Here is an 18369-nt window from a genome sequence, read left to right as displayed (position 1 = left end):
CCCTGGCTTCTGGGACCCACCAGTCCTCTCCATCTCCATGAGGTCCACTGTTTCAGCTCCCATATGAAATCGAGAACACATGAAATTGTCTTTCTGTGCCTGGCTTATTTCACTCAACATAAAGACCTCCAGTTGCGGGCCAGGCACAGTGGCTCATGCCTGTAATCCCAGCACTTTGGGAGGCTGAGTTGGGCAGATCACGAGGTCAGGAGATGGAGACCATCCTGGCTAACATGGTGAAACCCCATCTCTACTAAAAATACAAAAAATTAGCTGGGCGTGGTGGCACATGCCTGTGGTCCCAGCTGTTTGGGAGTCTGAGGCAGGATGATCACTTGAACCTGGGAGGTGGAGGTTGCAGTAAGCCGAGATCGTGCCACTGCAGTGGCACAATCTTGGCTCACTGTACTACTCCAGCTTGGATGACAGAGTGAGACTCTGTCTCAAAAAAAAAAAAAAGAAAGACCTCCAGTTCCGTTCATGTTGCTGCCGGTGATAGGATTTCCTTCTTTTTTTGTGAGTGAATAATGTAGTATACATCCACTGAGTATAAGTACCATATTTTCTTTTTGTTTGACCTGGAGGCTAACTCTGTCATCCAGGCTGGAGTACAATGGCGCGATCTCGGCTCACTGCAACCTCCATCTCCTAGGTTCAAGTATTTCTACCTGAGCCTCCCGAGTAGCTGGGATTACAGGCACCTGTCACCATGCCCAGCTAATTTTGTATTTTTAGTAAAGGTAGGGTTTCACCATGTTGGCCCTGGTGGTCTTGAACTTCTGACCTCAGGTGATCCTCCCACCTTGGCCTCCCAAAGTACTGGGATTATATTTTCTTTATAATGTGTATGTAATAATGTGTATATGTAATAATGTGTATAAGTACCATATTTTTAGATATAAGCCATTTTCACTGCAGTGAGATACTTCAGTATAGTTTTGATGTGCATTTTCTGATGATCAGTGATGTTGAATATTTTTCTGTAAACCTATTGATCATTTGTCTTCTTTTGAAGAATGTCTATTTGAATCTTTTGCCCATTTTAAAATCAGATTACTGTATTTTTTTTCTGTTGAGTTGTTTGAGCTTCTTATATATTCTGATTATTACTCCCTTGTCTGATGGGTAGTTTGCAAATATTTTCTCCCATTCTGTGGGTTGTCTCTTCATTTTGTTTTCTTCGCTGTGCAGAAGCTTTTTAGCTTCGTGTTTGCTTTTGGTTGCCTGTGCTTTTGAGATCTTACACAGGAAACATTTGCCCACACCAATGTCCTGCAGAGTTTCTCCAATGTTTTCTTCTAGCAGTTTCATAATTTCAGTTCTTACATTTAAGTCTTTAATCCATTTCGAGTTGATTTTTGTATATGGTGAGAGATAGGGGTCTAGTTTCATTCTTCTGCATATGGATATCCAGTTTTCCCAGCACCATTTATTGAAGAGACTGTCTTTTCCCTAGTGTATGTTCTTGACACCTTTGTCAAAGGTGAGTTGGTTGTAAGTGGTTGGATTTCTATGTGGGTTTTCTGTTCTGTTTCATTGGCCTATGTGTCTGTTTTTATGCCAGTACCATGCTGTTTTGGTTACTATAACTCTGTAGTATAGTTTGAAGTCTGGTAATGTGATGCCTCCAGTTTTGTTTTTTTTCTTAGGATAGCTTTGGCTACCCTGGGTCTTTAGCTGGGTGTTTTGTGGTTCCATATAAATTTTAAGATTTTTTTTCTATTTCTGTGCAGAATGTCATTGGTATTTTGATAGGGGTTGCATCAAATCTGTAAATTGTTTGGGTTGTACTGTCATTTTAACAATATTAATTCTTCCAATCCATCATCAGAGAATATCTTCCCATTATTTGGTGTCCCCTTCAGTTTCTTTCATCAGTGTTTTATATTTTCCTTGTATAGATCTTTCACTTTGGTAAAATCAATTCCTAGGTATGTTATGTTCTTTGTAGCTGTTATTATCCACGGGATTGTTTTCTTGATTTCTTTTTCAGATTGTTTGCTGTTGGCCATGCTCCATGTGGAGATAATTTTTGTATAAGGTGCAAGGTTTTGGCTGAGGTTCAGTTTTTCCCTTTTGTGACTGTTTAGTTGCTCTGGCACCATTTGTTAAAAGGGCTGCCCTTCTCCACTGCATTGGAGCTGCACCTTTACAGAAAGGAATCAGTCTTGCATATTTGAGGGGGCTTTTTCTGGGCTCTATTCTGTCCCATTGATGTGTGTGTCTGTCCCTCAGTGGATGCCACACTGCCCTGTTTCTGTGGCCGTGTGTGGTAGAAAGACTCACCAGCAGGTACAGCAATTCCTCCCACTTCCTTCTTTTCTTTCAAGATGATTTTAGCTGCTGGGGGTGGTGGTGGCTCACACCTGTAACCCCAGCATTTTGGGAGGCTGAGGCGGGTAGATTGCTTGAGCCCAGGAGTTCGAGAGCAGCCTGGCCAACATAGTGAGACCCCGTCTCTACAAAAAGAATACAACAAAAACAATAAAAATTCACCTGGCATGGTGGCAAACACCTGTAGTCCCAGCTTCTTAGGAGGCTGAGGTGGGAGAATCGCTTGAGCCTGGGAGGTCAAGGCTGCAGTGAGCCAAGATTGCGCCACTGCACTCCAGCCTGGGTGACAGAGTGAGACCCTGCCTCAGGAAAAACAAACAAACAAAAAACCTAGAAACAAAAAAATAAATAGTTTTAGCAACTGTTGTGCCTGTGCCTTTCCATATAAGTTCTGGAAGTAGCTTGTCTATGTCCATGAAAACCCTTGCTGGAATTGTGATAGGAATTGAATTAAGTGTGTAGATCCTTTTGGGGAGCACTGGCTTATTCTGTGAAGTGGGCGATAGTCATGGCCCCTCGTGGCTCCCATGTAGCCCCGGTGGAATCCCAAGATTCATGACACAGTCTTCCTTTTCTTTTAGGCTCCGATTCTTGAAGTGCTACCAGATAGGCAGCATCCCTATGGGGTCCTTGCCAACAAAGCCCCTCTGTGACCATATTTTGGTCTTTAGGTAAGAAAAGACTGGGGCTGTGTGACCGTGGCTGAACTGGAGTGCCACAGGGCTTCGACAACTCTCAGGACGTCCTCTGGATCCCTGTGGCCTGTGTCCTGGCCACGTGCCCCAGAGTTGGTCCTCGTGCCTCATGGCCCTGCTATTATTTCTGCGTTGGGAGAGCCAACCTGTGGGGCCCAGGCAGTGTGGGCAAGATCACCCAGCATTCAGATCAGGGACAATAACAGGCGTGGCCATGGTCCAGCAGAGGACCAACAGTTACAGCTGGGAGAATTAATTTAATGTGAACCCTGACCTTCCTCCCCTGACCCTTCTGAGAAATTTCAGAGCAGTGTCTTCTGAACCAGCGGCTTCTCTGGTTCATTTTGCTGTAATACAACAAGATGGCTTCCCGGGCATGAGTCCCGGACGTGAGTCCCAGGCATTTGGCTGCATTTCTGAGGCTGTGGTCACCAGGGAGCAGCCACGTTCTCCCGACGAGTCCCTGCAAGTCAGAGCCCAGCTTTGTGGTCTCAGCTCACTTGGGGTCACTTGAGGTGGCCTCTGGGTGGGGACACCCCAGTGCCCTTGAGAACGGAGCCATCTGTGTCCAATGGTGACCATGGGGTGGCATTGAACAGAGGCGTGTCCCATGTGCCTGGCTGGAATGCAGGAAGAAGAGTTCTCAGAATTGATGAAATATGAGAAATGAATTTAAAAATTTTTTATTTTAAAAAATTATGGTGAAATACACACAAAAGTACCCTTTTAAACCATGTTTAAATGTCTCATTCAGTGGTATTCAGTACATTCACGTGGTTTTGCAGCCACCACCCATCTCTAGACCCCCTTTGTCTTCCCAGCCTGAAACTGTTCCCATCAAATGCCAACTCCCCATACCCTCCTCAGCCCCTGGAACCACCATTCTCTCTTCTGCACCTGTGACTGTGACGACTCCAGAGGCCTCTTATGAGTGGAATCACATGGGATTTGTCCTTTTGTGTCTGCTGCATTTCATTCAGCATGTTGTTGTTATAGCCTGTGTCAGCATCCCCTTCCTTTTCAAGGCTGAATACTATTCCATCATGTGGATGGCCTGGATTGTGTGTATCCATTCATCTGTGGGTAAACACGTGGGTTGTTTCCACCTTTGGTTACTGTGAGTAGTGGTGCTGTAAACATGAGTGTGTAAATATCTCTTCAAGACCCTGCTTTTCATTCTTCTGGGCAAGGCTGGGCATGTTGGCTCACACGTGTAATCCCAATGCTTTGGGAGGCTGAGATGGGCGGACCACTTGAGGCCAGGAATTTGAGACCAGCCCAGGCAACATAGTAAGACCCCCATCACTACAAAAATAAAATGAAATTCCTCTGGGTATCTATCCAGAAGTGGAATGGCTGGATTATGTGGGAGTTTTGTGTGTCATTTTTTGAGGAACCTCCATCCTGTTTTTCATGATAGCTGCAGCATTTTACATTCCCAGCAACAGTGTACAAACATTCCCGTTTCTCCACATCCTTGCCAACACTTGTTATTTTCTGCTTTTGGATGGTGGACATCCTAATGGATATGAGGTAATTTCTATTTAATTTTATTTAATTTAATTTAATTTTATTTATTTTATGTTTTTTTTTTTTTTTAATTTTATTTTTATTTTTTATTACTGTTTTGAGCCTGGGTCTCACACTATCGCCCAGGCTGGAGTGCAACCTCTGCCTCCCAGGTTCCTGCCTCAGCCTCCCGACTATCTGGGATTACAGGCGTGCACCACCATGCCTGGCTAATTTTTGTATTTTAGTAGAGATGGGGTTTCACCATGTGGCCAGGCTAGTCTCAAACTTCTGAGCTCAAGCTCACCTGCCTCAGCCTCCCAAAGTGTTGGTATTACAGGCGTGAGCCACTATGCCCGGCCTGGTACAAGGTAATTTCTCATTGTGGTTTGATTTGCATTTCTCTAGTTATTATGTTGAGCACCTTCCCATGTACTTTTTGGTTGGTTGTGTGTTTTCTGTGAAGAAGTGTTTATTTGCGTCATTTGCCCGTTTTGAGATCAGATTGTGTGTCATTTTGTTTATCCATTCATCTGATGCCTGGGCTGCTTCCACCTCATGTCCATTGTGAGAAGTGCTGCTCACATCACCCCGGGTGGACAGACAGTTCATTCTGTTTTCAAGCAGTCACTGACAGTGTTGCAACTGGCCCTCCTCACAACGTCGCAACGCACTTGAGGCCAAACCCAACCAGCCCAGAAAGGACCCCCGGGTGGGGGCCCATAGGGTACTGGGTCTGCAGTCTTCCACTGTGGGGCAGGGCAGGGGTACTGTTCAGAAACTGTCCTTAGCGGAGGAAAATGACGCTTTTTTCCCTGCAGTCTCCAATAAGCGTTCTGCTGCAGAGAATGGAGGGCTGGCTGAGCCTGGGTGGGCTGTCCCACTGCGAGGGGATTCCAAGAGGTGAGGGTTTGCATTCCTCCTGCGGGCACACAGCCTGCGGGCACACAGTCTGTGGGCACATGGCCTGTGGACACATGGCCTGCGGCCCGGGCGCCAGGTGGACGGGTCAGCAGAGGCGTTTCTTGGATTTAATGTCCCGACTGGGAATGGGTTGAGCCCCCTCTGTGTATTGGCCACACCTGTTCCTTTCCTGTCACAGGCCTTTCCAAGTCCCTTGTCCTTCTCGCTGATTTTGTAGGCGTTATCTGTGTATCCTTGTCAATTCTATGTATTGCCTGTATTTTCTGTCAGTGTGAGGCTTGTCTTTCACTTTCTTTAATGGTGTCTTTTGGGACAGGAGTTTTTAATTCCAATGCAGTGAACTTTTATTTATTTTTCTAAAGGTTTGTGCTTTTTGTGCCTTGCTTAAAAATTCCTTCCCCGCCCTGACCTCATGATACTAACTTCTAAGACTTCTGTAGTTATACCTTTCTATTAATGAATGAATGAATGAGAGGGTATCGCTCTGTCACCTAGGTTGGAGTGCAGTGGCGCGATTATGGCTCACTGCAGCCTTAAATTCCTGGGCTCAACCAATTCTCCCACCTCAGCCACCCAAGTAGCTGGGACCACAGGCATTGCACCACCATGCCTGGCTAATTTTTGTAGTTTTTGTAGAGACGGGGATTCGCCATGTTGTCTAGGTTGGTCTTGAACTCCTGGGCACAAGCAATCTGCCTGCCTTAGCCTCCCAGAGAGCTGGGATTCTAGGTGTGAGCCACGGCGCCTGGCCTGGACCTTTCTTCTGTAGATTTTTAATCTACTTGGGGTTGGTGTGGCTGTATGGTGTGAGGTGGTTTTCTGGTTGACATAACTAGCTGCCCTAACACCATTTACTGAAAGTTCATCTTTCCACACTGATCCAGGGTGCACTTTGTTCAGATTCCATGCGTTCACCTGTGTGAGTTTGTTTCTGGACTTCTCATTCTGCTCCACCCTGTCTGTCTACTTTTGTGCTGATAACCATGATGTCTTAATTACTGTACCATGAGGATTGTTCTTAGTAACTGGCATAATGCTGTCACAAGCTAAGGTCTTCTTCAAATAACATCTTGACTTATCTGTGTGAATTTTAGAGTCAGATTTTTTACAGTCTGTTTACACACATACTCATGCACACACACAATAGCATTTTGATCAGCATTGCATTAAATGTGTAGGTCAAGTTGGGGAGAACTGACATCTTTGTGTTACTGAGTTTTCAAGTCCAAAAGCAGTGCATATCTCTCTGCTTATTTATGCCTACTTTAATTCTGCAAAGTTTGTATAATTTTTCTGAAGTCCTTATATATCTTTTGTTAAATGTATTTATTTAAAATAATTTTAATATGTGGCAAAAGGCATCCTTGCGAAATTGCATTTATCTAATTTTTTGTTACTGATGTTTAGAAATAAATTTGCTAAACTTTAAATGTTCGGGCTTTTACTTTAGACAATCATCTGATCTTAAATTAATGACAGTTTTGTTTGTTTCTGGTAATCTGTAAATGTTTAGTTTTTTTCCCATTCCTTTCTCTGATGGATCAGGTTAAATAGGGGTGCTGGTGCCTCACTCGGCTCTTGATCTTAAAGGAAAGTTCATCATTGTTTTACCACTTGGTCTGGTGGTTGTTGACATTTCTTGGTAGGTCTTCTTTTTGAGGTTGAGAAAGTTATTATAACTGGAAATCCTAGTTTGCTAAGAATTTTTTTTTTTTAAATCACAAATGGTTGTTGAAGTTTATCAGTTTTGGGGAGTATGAATTGAAATGATGATTATGTTTTTTGAGGAACTTGTCCATATCACCTGTTTTCAAATTTATTTTTACAAATTTGATACAGTTTGGATCTGTGTTCCCACTAAATCTTACATTGAAATGTAGTCCCCAGTGTTGGAGGCGGGGCCTGGTAGGAGGTGTTTGGATCATGAGGGGAAATCTCTTTAACACCTAGCTTTGATCCTCTGAACTGGAGTCCTGCATCCTTGAGACAACCCCACACTCATGATGGAGTGAGAATGACAAAGGCAAACAATACCTCAACATCACCATGGAAACCACTGGGACCTCGGGAGTCATAAGAGGGCCCCAGGGACCCACAGGCTGCTGGGATCACACTTTGAGAACCACAGCTCTGCTGTTCTGATCAGCTCCTTTTACTTGGGCTCTGTTTAAGATTTCGTTTTAAAGTAGAATTCAGGAGCCAGGCTGAAAAGTTCAGGATGAAGGGGGATGCCTGAATCCTAGGCCTGCTGCTCAGTACGTGTTTGAGGCTGCACCTGTCCTCAACTCAGCTGGGACCTGTTATTTTTTAACTGCAAATGGGATGTGTATTTGTTGAATAAAACTTAACAGTACAGAAGCACACAGAGTAAAAAGCCTGTCCATTTTTCTATATTCTTGAAGGTCACCATGGTCAGCAGTCTGTGCTCACTTCCAAATGCCTCTGTGCGTGCAGACACAGATGTCTCTACTCACACACTTATATCCACACACACCACCTTCAAGTGGCCCTTTTCCCATCTTAGCTGGGGTTGTACCCTCGATGTTCTGCAGCTTGCCTTTCCATGCTGGGTACAGTTGTCATGATGGTGAATTTTATGTGTCAGCTTCACTGGGCCACGGGGTGCCCAAACATTTGGTCATACATCATTTCGGATGTATCTGTGAGGATGTTTCTGGAAGAAATTAGCATTTGAGTCAGTGACTGAGTAAAGCAGATTGGTTTTCCAGAGTTGGGTGGGCCTTGTCTAATCAGTTGAAAACCTGAATAGAACAGAAAGGCTGAGTAAGATGGAACTCCTCCTGCCCGAATATTTTGAGCTGGGGCATTGATTGGTCTTTTCCTGCCTTTGGACACAAACTGAGACATTGGCTCTTCGTGGGTCTTGAGCCTGCTGACTTTCAGGCTAGAATGGTACCGTGGGCTGCCTGGGTCTTCAGCCTGCTGATTGCAGATCTTAGGACTTCTCAGCCTCCATAGTCATGTGAGCCAGTTCCTTATAATCACTCAGTCTATCAGTCTGTCATCTATCTATCAGTATCTATCAGTCATCCATCTCCATCCATGTATCCAATCTATCTAGATCCATCTATCAATCTTCTGTACCTACCTGTCAATCATCTATTTATCATATCTATCCATCCATCCATCTCATGTATCATGTATCTTACTGGTTCATACAGAACCAGTGAGAGACACTTATATCCATCTCCTGTTGTTTCTGTTTCTCTGGAGAATCCGGACTAATACAGGTGTCATCCCCAATCAGTGCATGAGGGTCCACTGCATTTTTTTCTGTGATTGCCCCCACCTTTGACAGACCAGTCCTGTGATTCATTTGATTCTTCCCTTGGTGATTGAGTTTGTTGCCAGTTTGTTTGTTTTTTTTTTTCCCAGCATCAGCTGTCTTGAATATTCTGTTTTTAAAAACCTTATTTTGTAGAGACAGAGTCTCCCCGTGTTGCCCAGGGTCGTCTGGAACTCCTGGCCTTAAGCAGTCCTCCTGCCTCAGACTCTCAAAGTGCTGGGATTACAGGCATGAGCCACTGTGCCTGGCCTTGAATATTCTTGTATCTGTGTCATAGTGCATGGGTAAGAATTTCTGTAAGTCACCTGTGTAGCAGACATCTTTTTCAACATTTGTTTTTGATATCTTTTGTTGGATAGTCATTTTACATTTTAATGTAATTAAATTTATTTTTTTCCCTTATTTGGGATATGTGCTCTTTTGGTGTGTCTTGAAGAAATGCTTTCTTGAAAATGTTCTCAATTGTATTCTAAAAGTGTGTGTTTTACTTTTTTTTTTCAGTAGAGTTTTAAAATTTATCTCAGCTTAATTTTTAAAAATTCCATCCCCTACTCCCCCCGCAGACCCTGGCCACCATCAGTCTACTTTCTGTTTTTACGGATTTACATATTCTGGATATTTCATATAAATGGAACCATACATATAGCCTTTTGTGCCTGGCTTCTTTCACTGAGCATCATGTTTTCAAGGTTCATCCATTTTGTAGCATGGATCAATAGTTCATTCCCATCTGTGGCTGACTAATATTCCATTGCATGAAAACCCATATCTTGTTTATCCATTTGTCTGTTGATAGACATTTGGGTTGTTTTCATCTTTTGACTATTGTAAATCATGCTGCTGTGGACAAGCAAGCATGTATAAATTTTTGTGTGGACATATGTTTCAATTCTCTTGGGTATTTATCAAGCAGTAGAAATGATGGATTATATGGCAACTCTATGTTTAATCAGCTTGAGTTTTGTGTATGGCATTGTATTTATTTCCTAGGTCTGTTGTAACAAATTGAATGGCTTAAAACAATAGACTTTATTCTTCCATAGAGGTCCCAAATCAAGGTGTGGGAAGGGTCATTGTTCCTCCAGAGGTTCCATGGGACGATCCTTCCTTGCCTCTTCCAACTCTCAGTGGCTCCAGGTGCCCCTGGGCTTGTAGGCTTATAGCCACATCCCTCCAGTCTCTGCCTCTGTCTTCACATGGCCACTCTCTTCCTGTGTGTCTCTACATCATCTCATCTCTGTGTATGTCTGTCTCTGTGACTAAATTTCTCCTTCTTGTGAGGACACCAGTGATTGGATTAGGGCCCACCCTGAGGACAGCATCTTAACTTGATTGCATCTGCATAGCCCCCTGTCCCATCCACAGGTTCTGGGAATGAGGAGTTCAACATACCTTTTTGGGAGGACACCAGTCAACCCATGATAAGTGTGAAGTAGTACTCCAGTTTTATTTCTTTTTAGAAGAAATAAACAGCTTCCTGTGTAGGTTCTTAGCACATTCGAGAGTCAATGCTTAGAGAGTAGAGACTGTTTCTTGCTGGGACCGTTTTCTCTGCACATTTTCCTTAATGGCCCTGTTCTCTTGACTCTTCTAGATGGGCTAGCCCTGGCGCTGGCTGTTGAAGAGCTAGCAGTGGCCACATGGAAGCCCTGGACAACTTAGTGGTGTGCCCTACAAATGACTCTGTCCAGGGCATCCCCCAGTACAGCAGTGGGACAAGAAAACAATGACAGGATGTTGCATGAACTGACCCTCAGAACCTGATATCCAGGAGAATGAACATGAATTGGGATCTTGAAGTTCTTCAGAAAGATCAGAGTGAGCAGTGGCCCTGAGTCACTCTGTAGCAGTCATGGCAGTGAGAAGAGCCACTTTCTAACCATAATGGAATTGCAAGATTGCCAAATTAAGTCACCCAGTTAATTGTGGCCCTTAATTTTACTCTAGGAATCTGTGCTGTCCTAATCTTAGCATTTCCAGGGAGATATGGCAGCTGTTGGGGGCAGGAGGAATCACCGTGTTCCATGTGACCACTGGTTTCTACAGGCTCTAATTTTAAATTATGACAGGGAGAGAGAAGGCTGAGAACCATGCTGCTGACACTGAGACAAGGGTTCCCAGAGATTCATTTTCCTTGGACATGGCAAAAAGACTTTGCACAGCCTTTTCAAAGATTTGGCAAATACTGTGGGCCAATTTTTATTTTATTATTATTATTTTTTTTTTTTTTGAGACAGAGTCTCGCTCTGCCGCCCAGGCTGGAGTGCAGTGGCGTGATCTTGGCTCACTGCAAGCTCCGCCTCCCGGGTTCATGCCATTCTCCTGCCTCAGCCTTCCGAGTAGCTGGGACTACAGGCGCCCGCCACCTCGCCTGGCTAGTTTTTTTGTATTTTTTAGTAGAGACGAGGTTTCACCGTGTCAGCCAGGATGGTCTCGCTCTCCTGACCTCGTGATCTGCCCGTCTCGGCCTCCCAAAGTGCTGGGATTACAGGCTTGAGCCACCGCGCCCGGCCAGGCCAATTTTTATATGCATTTTTTGGCATTTATTTCAGTGGATGCAGAATAAATTATTAAAATTCCTGCACTTACTTTACATTAAAAAAAATTCTTATACAGGCTTTGCTTCATGAAACCCTTTATCAAGTTGTTTGGTTATTTTTTGATTTTCACCCGAGTTGATAATTGCAACTGAATTCATCTTGAACATTGAGAAAACAGTAAGGACCCATGAGATAATTTTTAGAAGTCAACCAACAGTATCCCAGTCCTCGCTAGCAGGTGGTTTAAAGCATCTTTCAGAATTTGAAATCAGTTTTAATGATGGTCACTAACATGAATCATGTTAACATAATTTTAAGCTTGTTGCACTTAATGTTCTGATTGAGCGTTTTTAAAGATTCTGTTTTAATTGCTGTTTTGGTGAGAAGAAATGATTCAGGAGGTCTGTGCCTTGTTACCCACGTGGTGCTCAAGGTTGGGTGAGGGAAAGATGAGCAGTTAAATGCACAAAAGTGGGAATTCCAGATCATCAGAGTCATTTAATTTTGTTTTGGACAAGAAACGTTTATATGCTGAATCAGTCTGCCTTTTTTTTTTTTTTTTTTTTTTTTTTTTAATCCCATTGTCTCATGGTATCCATTGTTTCCAATGAGAAATCAGCTGTTAATCTCAGTGGGCTGCCCTTGTATGTGAGGAACTGGTTTTCTCATGTGTATGTTGGTGTGCCTAATGGTGTCCCATATTTCTTTAAGGCTCTATTCATTTTCTTCATTCCATTTTTTAGATGGCAGAATCTTTATCAATCTATCCTTAAGTTCTGACTCTTTTTTTTCCCTGCCAGTTAAAAACCTACCATTGAACTCCTCTATTGAGTGTTTTATTTCATACATTGTACTTTTCAACTTCAGAATTTCCATTTGGTTGTTTTTGTAATTTCTGTTTCTTTATTCTGTATTTGATGAGACATCATCATTGTACCTTCCTTTGCTTCTTTAAGTGTGGTTTCCCTAAGTTCTTCAAACATATTTATAATAGCTGCTTTGAAATCTTTGCAAAGTCCAACATCTGGATCCTCTCACAGTTTATGTTGTCTGTTCTCCCTTTCCCTCCATTATAGGTCATACTTTCCTGTTCTTTACATGCCTTGTAATTTTCATTTTTGTTGAAAACTGGATATTTTAGGCAATATATTGTATCAACTCTGGATTCTGATTCAATTCCTCTCTCTCTTGGATTTCTTTTTCAATTGTTTGCTTATGTATTTGTTTAGTGACTTGGCTATTTACCCTGCAGTGTGACACTCCTCAGAAGGTGTGATCTTTAGCATGCACAAAGTCACCCTGGGATGACAGTGATTTTAGGATCTCTCTCTCTCTCTCTCTCTCTCTCTCTCTCTCTCATTAGACTGGGTCTCACTCTGCTGGCCAGGCTGGAGTACAGTGGTGTGATCATGGCTCAGTGTAGCCCCCACCTCCCAGGCTCAAATGATCCTCCTACCTCAACCTCCTAGGTAGCTGGGATTACAGGTGTGAGCCACCATGCCCAACTGGTCCTTAAAAAAAATTTTTTTTTATAGAGATGGGGTCTCTTGATGTTGCCCAGGCTGGTCTTGAACTCCTGGCTTCAAGCAGTCTTCCCAGCTCAGCCTCCAAACTGTTGGAATTACAGGCATGAGCCACTCTTCCCAGCCAGGAGAGCTCTCTTTGACTGTCTCTTTCCCTAGTCCCTCTGTTAAACTGTCTTATTTAATGCCACCCACAGCTGTTAATATTGGCTGATTAATCTACTGTTTTGAGTAATGCCCTGGGAACATAAATTCCTCCATTGTCTTTTGGTCAGGGGGTCATTTTTGTTTTGTTTTTCTTTTTAATTTATTTGTATTGATACATAACTGGGTATTTATCCAAAGGAAAGGAAGTTAGTATATCAAAGGGCTTCCTGCACCCCCGTATTTATTGCAGCAGTATTCATAATAGCCAAGATGTGGAACCAACCTAAGTGTCTACCAGTGCCTGAATGGATAAAGAAAATGTGGCATATATACACAACGGAATGTAATTCAGCCATCAAAAAGAATGAAATCATGTCATTTGCAGTAACACGGATGGAACTGGAGGTTATTATGTTGAGCAAATAAACCAGGCATGGGGGTCATTTTGACCCGGTCTTTGAGGTTTGTTCTGACCCAGGACATTCTTCTTAGCTGTGTCCTGCTGAAGTTCCTCTGGTGAACTAGCTGGCCTGAGATTGAGCTTGTTGGTCTTAGGTAAGAGGAACAGTTGTTTTCAAGAGCACCCTTAGGGTTGAACTTCTTTTCCCATGTGCTGTTTCAAATAGTCAGTTCCTATGGGGAGTGCTTTAGAACTTTCTGTTCTTACGAACTTCTTTTCCCCTTTGGCAAATCTTGGAGTCAGTTTTCTGGGCAGTGGCAGCCTGTGGTCTTCGTGGTTTGCATCAAAGACCAGATATACATGTCCTTTAATTCCACAGACCCTGAACTGTTCCAGTAACCCAGCTGTGGAGTATCTGACTGGGAGCTCTGTGACAAGGCTTGGTGGTATGCAGAGTCGGTTTCCAGTAAGATTCTGCAACTATTTTTCTAAAGACACACACATACCTGTTTGAGCGGGAGCCAGGCATGGCTGACTTCCCCACAAAAGGGATAGGGCTGGGTGTCACTAAAGGCTGGGCCCTCTGCTCACGAGGCTCTCACACCATCTTACGAGTGAAGCTGACAGGCCTCTCAGACTTGGCCTTCTCTGGCACAGGTAGGATTTAAAAATGAGGCACAGACTCTTCCTATGCATGTGTGACATGCTAGAGATATGGCCTTTAAGACCACATTCAGGGCCGGGTGTGGTGGCTCATGCCTGTAATCCCAGCACTTTGGGAGGCTGAGGCAGGCGGATCATGAGGTCAGGAGTTTGAGACCAGCCTGGCCAATATGGTGAAACCTGGTCTCTACTAAAAATACAAAAATTAGCCATGTGTGGTAGCACACACCTGTAGTCCCAGATACCTGGGAGGCTGAGGCAGAAGAATCACTTGAACCTGGGAGGTGAAGGTTGCAGTGATCCTAGATTTCACCACTGCACTCCAGCCTGGGTGACAAAGCGAGACTCCGTCTCAAAAACGAAACAAAACAAAACACATTCAGAAACCTTCAGGGAGATTAAAAGAGGCATAAATACTTCAAAGCCAAGGTAATTACCGACCCTGTCTGCTGAGGCAACATACAGTGGCATTGTGAAGAAATGCAGCAGAAAGCCACTTCCTTACAGAGTCCCGTCCTGGGGGATGGGTTTCCCAGCACTCCCGCACTTGGGTCTCTCCCCAGATCTGCTCTTTTCATTCATGATGCAGACTCTGCAGGGTTCTGACCACAGGCTCGCCTTTGCAAAGACAACATGATTTTCCTTCTAAAGCTCAGCCAGAGCTACCCCCGTGCTTCAGAGGAACGGGTCCCAGCCTTGTGATCGGTGGGCATGGAGTTCTGGCATGCTGAACCCTTGCCGTTTTGTGATTGGTTGTCTCAGTGGCTAGCTCTTCACTTTTCCCCCATTCTTCTTATTGTGTTAAAATACAGAGAACACAACATTTACCATTTTGACCATTTTAAGTGTCCAGTTCAGTGGCATTAAGTGCATTTATGTGGTTGTGCAACCATCACCATCACCCATCTCCAGAGCTTCTTCATGTTCCAAAGCTGACAATCTGTCCCCATGACGCACCAATCCCCATACCCCCACCCAAGCCCTGGAACCCCCATTTTATCCTCTGTCTCCGTGGGCATGAATCCTCTGGGGACCTCACAGGAGTGCAATCAATCTTTGTCTTTCTGTGCCTGGCTTATTCACTCAGCATAATGTCCTCAAGAACTATCTCTATTGTAGATGTTACAAATGTCCTGCTTTTAAAAGCTGAATTAAAAATAAACTGAAGGCCCAGTGCAGTGGCTCCCACCTGTAATCCCAGCACTTTGGGAGGCTGAGGCGGGTGGATGACCTGAGGTCGGGAGTTCGAGACCAGCGTGACCAACATGGTGAAACCCTATCTCTACTAAAAATACAAAATTAGCTGGGTGTGATGGCGAATGCCTATAATCCCAACTACTTGGGAGGCTGAGGCAGGAGAATCGCTTGAACCCGGGAGGCAGAGGTTGCAGTGAGCTGAGATTGCACCATTGCACTCCAGCCTGGGCAACAAGAGTGAAACTCTGTCTCAATAGCTAGCTAGCTAGCTAGCTAGCTAGCTAGATAGATAGATAAATAAAATAAACTGAATAGCCGTCCTTTGTGTGTATCCACCACCTTTTGTTCATCCACTCATCTGTTGATGTACACTTGGGTTGCTTCCAGCTCTTGGCTGTTGGGAATAGTGCTGCAATAAATATGGGTGGGCCGGCTGCGGTGGCTCACATCTGTTACCTCAGCACTTTGGGAGGTGGCAGCAGGAGGATCACTTGAGCCCAGGAGGTCAAGACTAGCCTGGGCAACATAGTGAGACCTCATCTCTATTAAAAAATATTTTTAAATTAAAAATAAAGTGGGTGTACAAATATCATTTTGAGACCCTGCTTTCAATTCTTTTGGGTGCATACTGATAGACAGAATTGCTGGGTCACATAGGGATTCTATGTTTAGTTTTTTAGGAACCATCATACTGTTTTACACAGCGGCTGTGCACCAGCTCTTTATTTTAGTAAACCTTCTGCAATGTAAAAGTGAAATAAATGATCGTATTTAGTAATTGTCATTTTTCTCTCTATAATTTACCTTATCTAAAAAGGTAGCATTTTCCATTTTATTTCCCATTCTTGGTGTGACTGCCTAATTTTGTAATAGATGATTTAAAAATTATTTTGTCACCATAGAATGAATATATATATATTTAGCAGCACAAACAGAAAAACCAAGAGCTTCTATCCCTTGGTCTTGAAATAGAAACAAAATGGACAAACCTATTTCAAATTAGGAGAACAAGAGAATTGAAATAAGAGATCTTTTCCTCCATAATAGCATTTTCCTAACGTGTGATCTAAAGAGGAAGGTGCTGAGGTAGGCCCAGGAGAAAAATCCCAGAAAGACAAATGCCCTGTTATTTTTATGGTGTAATTTAATACACATGAATAACTTTGTAAATTAGGTGTTTTTCAAAACAGCAATAACTTTCCTTTGTTTTATGCTACCTAAGTGTGTGGTGTCTATCCAATATGTTACTAGGGTACATGTTCACTGTAGCTATTCATGATAGCCAAGATATGGAATCAACTTGAATGTCCAAGAAAACATGGTATATATACACAATGGAGTATTATTCAGCCATCAAAAGAACGAGATCCTGTCATTAGCAGCAACGTGGATGGAACTGGAGGCCATTATGTTAAGTGAAATCAGCCAGGCACAGAAAGGCAAATATTGCATGTTGTCATTCCTTTGTGGGAGCTAATTTGCACTGTGTAGACATATATCAAAACATCACATTGTACACTTTAAATATGTACAATTTTTATTTGTTATGTATCAATAAAGCTGGGATTGGGGATGCAATGGCATAAAAACTAACTCTCCTTTCTACTTGTGCAAGTGCAAGATTCTCATATGGGCAGTTGTATCCAGACTTTTTTTGTGTCCTTCTCAATGTTTAGCCTCTTACAGTAAAAAAAAAAAAAAAAAAAAAAAAAAATCTAAACTCAAGACTATGTTTGGGTTGCACCAGTTCTCACTCATGTTGATTTCATGGAGGTGGAGAGTTGAATGATGGTTACCAGAGACTGGGGAGGGAAGCGGGAAGGGAGATGAAGAGAGGCTGGTTAATGGGTAGAGACACACAGAGAAAATGAATCAGTTCTAGTGTTAAGTAGCATGGTAGGGTGACTGTAGGTAACAATAATTCATCATATATAGTTGGCCCTTGAACAACATGGGTTTGAACCACTGGGTCCACTTATACGCAGATTTTCTGGAACCAAATGGGAAGGGAACCAACAGTGTTCTCTGGATGTCAAACCTGTGTGTATAGGGAGGGCTGGCTTGTCGTATATTTGGGTTCCACAGGGCCGACAGTAGGACTTGAGTATGCACAGATTTTGGTATATGCGGGGGTCCAGGAACCAGCTTCTCGTGTATGCTTCAAAATAGCTAAAAGAGAAGATTTGGAGTGTGAAGAAATGATCAGTGTTTGAGGGAATGGTGTCATAAACCCTAACTTGATCATTACACATTGTGTGCAGGCATCAGGACATCATGTGTGCCCTGTATATATGTACAATTATATATCAATAACAAGTCAGTAAAATTAAAGCAATAACTTACTGGGGTAACAGTCAGATTTACTTGCTCCAAACAGATTTTACTTTGCTCCTGATATGTTACTAGAGAAAGTTTACTTTGAAGTAGTGTATTTGTAAGCAACCCAGCTGCAATGAAAGGAGGTATTTCCATTAAAATATACAGAAGTCTTTAATTATAATTCATTTCTGGCCAGGCACAGTAACTCATGCCTGTAATACCATCACTTTGGGAGGCCAAGGTGGGATGATTGCTTGAGTCCGGGAGTTCAAGACCAGCCTGGGAAACAGGGAGACCCTGTCTCTTAAAAAAAAAAAAAAAAATTGGCCAGACGCGGTAGCTCAAGCCTGTAATCCCAGCACTTTGGGAGGCCGAGACGGGCAGATCACGAGGTCGGGAGATCGAGACCATCCTGGCTAACACGGTGAAACCCCGTCTCTACTAAAAAAAATACAAAAAACTAGCCGGGCGAGGTGGTGGGCGCCTGTAGTCCCAGCTACTCGGGAAGCTGAGGCAGGAGAATGGCGTGAGCCAGGGAGGCAGAGCTTGCAGTGAGCTGAGATCCGGCCACTGCACTCCAGCCTGGGCGATAGAGCGAGACTCCATCTCAAAAAAAAAAAAAAAAAGATTAAAAAATTAGCCAGGCATGGTGGCTGACACCTGTGGTTCTAGCTACTCAGGAGGCTGAGGAAAGAGGATCACGAGCCTGTGCAGTTAAAACTGCAGTGAGCTGTGATCACGCCACTTCACTCCAGCCTGGGTGATAAAGAAGACTCTGTCTCAAAAAAAAAAAAAAAAAAAAAAAAAAGAA

General features: G+C 43.4%; 1 long non-coding RNA gene across 1 annotated transcript in view; it reads right to left on the bottom strand.

The window, feature by feature from the left end:
- Window positions 1–16753: 16753 nt before the first annotated feature.
- The window catches only part of LOC112634523, a 10919-nt gene continuing 9303 nt past the window's right edge, over window positions 16754–18369 (bottom strand). Inside the window, exon 2 of the long non-coding RNA XR_003121785.1 lies at window positions 16754–17408. This is a non-coding gene — a long non-coding RNA (uncharacterized LOC112634523). The remainder of the gene's footprint in view (window positions 17409–18369) is intronic.

Source organism: Theropithecus gelada, chromosome 1 (genome assembly GCF_003255815.1).
Source record: "Theropithecus gelada isolate Dixy chromosome 1, Tgel_1.0, whole genome shotgun sequence".
NCBI lineage: Eukaryota > Metazoa > Chordata > Mammalia > Primates > Cercopithecidae > Theropithecus > Theropithecus gelada.
Note: the sequence above shows the minus strand (reverse complement) of the source record. Positions and strands in the feature narration are given on the sequence as shown.